Raw genomic sequence first — 7,121 nt, 5'->3', positions numbered from 1 at the left:
TTACAAGGGATGTGAAGGACCTCTTCAAGGAGAACTACAAACCACTGCTCAACAAAATAAAAGAGGACACAAACAAATGGAAGAACATTCCATGCCCATGGGTAGGAAGAATCAACATCGTAAAAATGGCCATACTGCCCAAGGTAATTTATAGATTAAATGCCATCCCCATTAAGCTACCAATGGCTTTCTTCACAGAATTAGAAAAAACTACTTTAAAGTTCATATGAAACCAAAAAAGAGCCTGCATTGCCAAAACAGTCCTAAGCCAAAAGAACAAAGCTGTAGGCATCATACCACCTGACTTCAAACTATGCTACAAGCCTACAGTAACCAAAACAGCATGGTACTGGTACCAAACAGATGTAGACCAATGGAACAGAATAGATCCCTCAGAAATAATACCAGACATCCACAACCATCTTATCTGACAAACCTGACAAAAACAAGAAACGGGGAAAGGATTCCCTATCTAGTAAATGGTGCTGGGAAAACTGGCTAGCCATATGTAGAAAGCTGAAACTGGATCATTTCCTTACACCTTACACAAAAATTAATTCAAGATAGATTAGAGACTTAAATGTTAGACCTAAAACCATAAAAACCCTAAAAGGAAACCTAGGCAATAACACTCAGGACATAGGTATGGCAAGGATTTCATTTCTAAAACACTGAAAGCAATATCAACAAAAGCCAAACTTGACAAATGGGATCTAATTAAACTAAAGAGCTTCTGTACAGCAAAAGAGACTACCATTAGAGTGAACAGGCAACCTACAGAATGGGAGAAAATGTTTGCAATCTAGTCATCTGACAAAGGGCTAATATCCAGAACCTACAAAGAACTCAAACAAATTTATAAGAAAAAATCAAACAACCCCGTCAAAAAGTGGGCAAAGGATGTAAACAGACACTTCTCAAAAGAAGACATTTATGCAGGCAACAGATACATGAAAAAATGCTCATCATTACTCACCATCAGAGAAATGCAAATCAAAACCACAATGAGATACCATCTCACACCAGTTAGAATGGCAATTATTAAAAAGTCATGAAACAACAGGTGCTGGAGAGGATGTGGAGAAATAGGAACAATTTTACACTGTTGGTGGGACTGTAAACTAGTTCAACCATTGTGGAAGACAGTGTGGTGATTCCTCAAGGATCTAGAACTAGAAATACCATTTGACCCAACCATCCCATTACTGGGTCTATACACAAAGGATTATAAATCATTCTGCTATAAAGACACATGCACACATATGTTTACTGCGGCACTATTCACAATAGCAAAGACTTGGAACCAACTCAAATGTCCATCAATGACAGACTGGATTAAGAAAACGTGGCACATATACACCATGGAATACTATGCAGCCATAAAAAAGGATGAGTTCATGTCCTTAGTAGGGACATGGATGCAGCTGGAAACAGTCATTCTCAGCAAACTATCGCAAGAATAGAAAACCAAATACCGCATGTTCTCACTCATAGGTGGGAATTGAACAATGAGAACACTTGGACACAGGAAGGGGAACATCACACACTGGGGTCTGTTGTGGCGGGGGGGGGGGGTAGCATTAGGAGGTATACCTAATGTAAAAGATGAGTTAATGGGTGCAGCACACCAACATGGCACATGTATACATATGTAACAAACCTGCACATTGTGCACATGTACCCTAGAACTTTAAGTTTAATAAAAAAGAAAATAAAAAAAGTCATACTCTAGATTCCTGAAGCTGATATAGAGAAATTGGGATTACATCGTGGCTCAATGAATTTAGCCTTGAAGGTATTGATTTAAGGATATATTCACAGCACTAAAAGGATTAAGTACATGTATCAACAAACTATCAAACTCATGCTAACTTTTGGCCATTCTTACCTGGGAAAACAGATGGCATTTCTCACTCTCTAGGTTATCTTATAGGCATCCAGAAAGCATTCCAGCTATTCGCTTGCCTCTTTCCACCATTAGACTGTACCTTTTCTGCAGTTCTTGACTTTATGAGTTTCATCATCATTATTATGTAGCACTGTGCCTAGCTCAATATATAGAATAGATATTGTTAAAATTAACTATGAAAAAATAGGATGTATCATTTTAAATCAGTGCTTCTCAAAATATCCATGGTAAATCCATTTTGATTTTGGTTTTTGATTTTTCCAGTTCACCTTGGATCAATATAATTTTATTGTTCTGACTTTGTATATAAAATTATGTGCTTCAGTACTACTGAGAAGTTGAATTGCTATAAACATCTTCAAACACTTTCCATTTTGGAACTTACCTCAGCACAGATAGGTAACAGACAGTTGCCAAACCAGCGCTGGTTCATAGACCTCACTTTCAATAGCACACTACTATATCAGTCCCTTCTTTAGATTCTCTCCTTGACATTTTGTTCTGGAACTGAAATCTTGCCATTGATATGACTATTATTCTTCCTCATTTAAAATATACTATACAATTATTTCCTTATGGAAACAGAAAGACAACATTGAGTGTACAAGAGAGAAGACAGAAAAGAGAGACAGTGAGAATCAGCATGTACTTTGCAGCTAGAATAATGTGGCTTCAGATTTTGACTGTGCCCACTTACTTTCTATCTGAGCTTGATAGAGTTACATAAACCCTTTGTGCCTCCATGTATTTTTAAAAATTGAGAATAATAATAAATATAATACAAACCAACATTTGTTGAATGTTTACATTGTTTCAGGCTCCGGGTAACGTCTTACATACATGAAGTTCCTTAATCGCTGTAACTCTATGAAATAAGTAATATTCTCATCCAGAGATTGTATGCTAGAACAGTCAGTATTAAATACATTAGAAATCTCATCCCGGATTACACAGATAGTGAGTAGCACAGCCCGGACTTAAACCCAGAGATATAAGACATCTAAGCTTTTGCTTTCAGTATATTTACACATAGAGTGAATTCTAGGAGTCATGAGATAATACAGTATATCATACATCAGTTACTGAGGTTCATAGATGGTATTGTAGCTATCACTTGTACTGTTGATGCTGTGATTGCTGCAGCTACCATCTTCACCTTCAAAGGGGAAAGTGAAGAAGACAGAAAGGGGATAAAGAAATAAACACAATCTTCTTCACCATTATACTTGTTTCTGAGGCCAGTCTTTATGTTCTTAAAGCACCAAAGATAGCGGCTGTGAAGAATTTATTTGTAAAACATAGATTGTGATTTAGAATACGTCATTGCCTAACTTTCAAGCATCCTAAATAGGTGAAAACACCCAAGACCTAAAAATCCTCAAGGAGTCTTGTTTATGCCTTGAGAATATTGGTCACTTAACACTGATTCTAGGACCTCTTTCCCCACGTTGGAGAAGGTAGCACTAGGCCGAGTCTCTTAACAACATGAGGAATAGCTCTGCTCCAGATTCAGGGCTGTGACAGTGTTGGCAAACACTTAAGTCCCTCCAGACATGGCAGAGTTCAAGTTTCTCCACAAAGTCAAGAAAATATAAATAATATTTGATAGTTATATATTTTTAAATGTCTGAAATGCACTTTTGTTTTTGTGCAATTAAGAAAAGGATAATAGAATTTATTTTTATGAATCTATCTAAGCACCTATCTAAAGAAGTTCAGTAAGTCTTCATGTACATGAAAGCAGCGTTTAAATGGAAATACTCTTTTCTTGCCCAGAAAATCTTTCTGAACTAATCTTCCAAACTTCTAAAGTAGTCACTGGTTAGAGTAATAAATAGTGACACTGAAGTCTCAAAGAATCTAGTGTGTTAGGTTTCAACATTCAAAGTACAAATACTTTGAAAAAGTCATTTTGACCACATAAACAAATACACATAGCTCAATGTATATGTGCATCTCTGTTATTTCCAACTCTTATACTTATTTTGCCTTCAAACAAAACTAATCATGATTCTTTAAGCCCCTACTCTGAGTGTCTTCACCATCTGTTTGCCTAACCCATTTAACCTCTTTCCTAAGGTACAGAAGACGTCTGTTCAGCTGAGACTTGGCCGACAAGCAAATTAACTATTTTGTATCTTGATATCTTCATCTGGAATCAGTGCATAACACTCTCTCTCATAGGACGCCATAATTATCAGATGAGAGAACATGTAAAAGGATCTAGCACTGTGTCTTTTATTTAGTGGATAGTCTATAAACAGAAGTTTTCTTATTCTCTATTATTCAATGTTCTTGAATACCCATAGTTGCATAGTTCTATTAAATTTATGATTAATTTCATGAAAATTCTAGATGCTAAGTAATATTACTTTCACTTTCAAAATAAAGAAATTGCAGCTAAGAAATATAAAGAGAATACTCAGTATTCACATAGCTGTTGCATGGAAGAGCTAAACCTTACCCTTAGTCTTTTGATCTTATGTCATACAACATGGTTCGTGGCCCTGCTCACTTGTATACATTTATATTCTTAATTCTACAACTGGATCATCTTTCTGATTCATACTTTATTTAATAATATATTCTTCCCTGGTGTTTTCTTATTATTTCATGAGTACAGTTTGTTTCTTTCCTACTAAGCCCATGGAAGCCACTGCTAATTCTTGATCTAGAATATTAAATTAAATTAACTTAAGGAAGTTGAATTTAAAACACATAAAACTTATGGCCTATGTCTATTCAAAAGTTTTATTTAAAAATGGAATTTGTAATAATCTCTGCCTTTAGCTGTTATATGCTGTCTTAAATGTAGAGTTACAGAACAGTACAATGAATAGTTCTTGTAGATACCACCCTTTCTATATTAGACAATGGACAATTTGGCACAGGAAAAAAAAGTATTCTCTATGAGCAGAGAGATCTTTCTTTGCCCAATTAAAGTCACACAGAAAATGTAAATAAATAAATGAATCTTTATTTTTCATAGTCATAATTGAGCTTTACAGAATAGCTGCTTCTCTCAAACAGGCAGACTCTAACCTTCTGCTGTAATCTTGGTTTCAACAAACATCTGGAAGATCTTCCTTTGTATTTCTTTGGTTTTCACAGTATAGACTATGTGGTTTAGCACAGGGGGTACAACAAGTTATGCATTTGCCATGAGGGCATGAGTCAGGGGTGACAGGTGCTTTCCAAAGCAATGAATGACAGACACCCCAATGAGTGGCACATAGAAGATGAGTACAGCACAGATGTGTGAAATACAGGTGTTGAGTGCCTTCAGTCAACCCTCCCTTGAGGCAATAGCCATTACTGTTTGAAGTATAAACACATAGGAGAGGAGGATGGAGAGGGAGTCAGAATCCTTGGTGAAGATGACAGCGATGAGGCCATAGAGACCGTTGACGCGGGTGCTGGCACAGGCAAGGTGCATAACGTCTTGGTGGAGGCAGAAGGAGTGGGAGAGGATGTTGGAGTGGTAGAAGGGGAGCCTCTTGATGAGGAAAGGCACAGGGAAGACAACACAGACTGCCCTTGACAAAATGACTAACCCTGTTTTGCAGACCACACCATTGGTTAGAATGGTGCTGTACCTGAGAGGGGTCCAGATTGCCACAACCTGATCAAAGGCCATTGCCACCAGAATGCCAGACTCAATGGCTGAGAAGGTGTGGATGAAGTACATCTGAACAACACAGGCATCAAAGGCAATGGACTTGTAGTTAAACAAGAATACGCGTAGCATAGAGGGCAAAGTACAGATGGCAAGCCCCATGTCTGCCAAAGCCAGCATGCACAGAAAGTGGTACATAGGATATGTAGAGATGATTCAGACGTGATGGTAGAGATTATGATGCTATTGCCAAAGAGGGCAATAACATATACAGCACCCAGCGGAAATGTCATCTGGTAATACTTTTGCTCAAGCCCTGGAATTCCAGTGAAGACAAAGTAAAGGTGTTGGAAGCGGGAGTAGTTATTATCTGCATGGTGCCAATGTGAGATAGTCATGGGAAAGGAACTCATGGGATCCTGATGAATGGCTTCCAAAAATACAGTGACAAAGATAAATGATACATTAGACTCTGAATTCCTTGAGAGTGGAGCCATTTTTTCCCCACATAACTGTGTATTTCAGGGGGTAGGGGAGGCAAAATTTAAGAGGTGACAGAATCCCTAAAATCATTACTCCAAGGTGCATCCTGTTGAGTAAGGTTCTACTGACCTAAGGGAAAATGACTCACCCAAGAATAAGTAAGTCATATTCAGCTTCAAGCAGACACTGTAGCACCAACCCATGTAGTAAAATATATTCTGCCTCTCTTGCTACTTTTTTCCTTGTTTCTAATCAATGTCTTATAAGCTATTGAGTCAGAAGCTGAGGACATAATAATTTAGCCACTATGAATATAACTGAGTCAAGATGAAATATGAATAGTTTGATTATCTACAAAAAATGCCACTCCCATTCATCACACTTCTTATATCCAGGGCTTTCACGAAGGCAATATATCTTGTGCCGAGGGCAGGGGTGGAAATACCCCTTGCACGCACCTAGCTTCTCTTTATGCATTCTCCTCCTTTGTTTCCCCAGAGCCTCAGAATCATTCTCAACCCAAGAACTACAGACACTTTACTCATTTAAAATTAAAAATGTTTGCCATTTCTAAATTAGTGAAATCTTAATATATGAGGAAGCATATTTCACTTGGTAAAGCAACAACAGCAATTGTTGGATAGACTAACCCATTCTGTCCAAGAGAAAGTAAGATACCCAGGACTCAATGGAAGACTTTTTCAGGATCAGGATTATCTGGCAATCTCTTGTTGCTAAGGCACAGTGATCATGTTACACCCTGATTTTCTGGATTATGGAGGCCTCCATGGAGATCTGGAAGGCACGTTCATATTGCCAGAACCAGTACCTATACTAACTACCAAAGACCCTTTGATGGGGTCATTCAACTTTGGACATGGTTGACAGTGGTAGAATATACTCCCATTGAAAACCCATTAACCTTAAGACTCTCATCAATTATCTTTATTGATTGATTGGAATCAGGTTGACTAAGAGGCAATGTAGTGTTAAGAGCATGGACTCTAAAGATGGATTAGAGACTTAAATGTAAGACCTAATACCATAAAAATCCTAGAGGAAAACCTAGGTAGTACCATTCAGGACATAGGCATGGGCAAAGACTTCATGTCT

At 37.6% G+C, this 7,121-nt stretch overlaps 1 protein-coding gene and 1 pseudogene across 1 annotated transcript in view; both read right to left on the bottom strand.

The window, feature by feature from the left end:
• MMP26 (matrix metallopeptidase 26) overlaps positions 1 to 7,121 on the bottom strand; it is a 323,658-nt gene that overhangs the window by 209,561 nt on the left and 106,976 nt on the right. The gene's annotated exons all lie outside the window — the stretch shown is intronic.
• LOC105543113 lies at positions 4,947 to 6,022 on the bottom strand (annotated as a pseudogene).

The sequence above is a fragment of the Mandrillus leucophaeus genome, unplaced genomic scaffold (assembly GCF_000951045.1).
Source record: "Mandrillus leucophaeus isolate KB7577 unplaced genomic scaffold, Mleu.le_1.0 Scaffold1065, whole genome shotgun sequence".
NCBI classification, from domain to species: domain Eukaryota; kingdom Metazoa; phylum Chordata; class Mammalia; order Primates; family Cercopithecidae; genus Mandrillus; species Mandrillus leucophaeus.
Note: the sequence above shows the minus strand (reverse complement) of the source record. Positions and strands in the feature narration are given on the sequence as shown.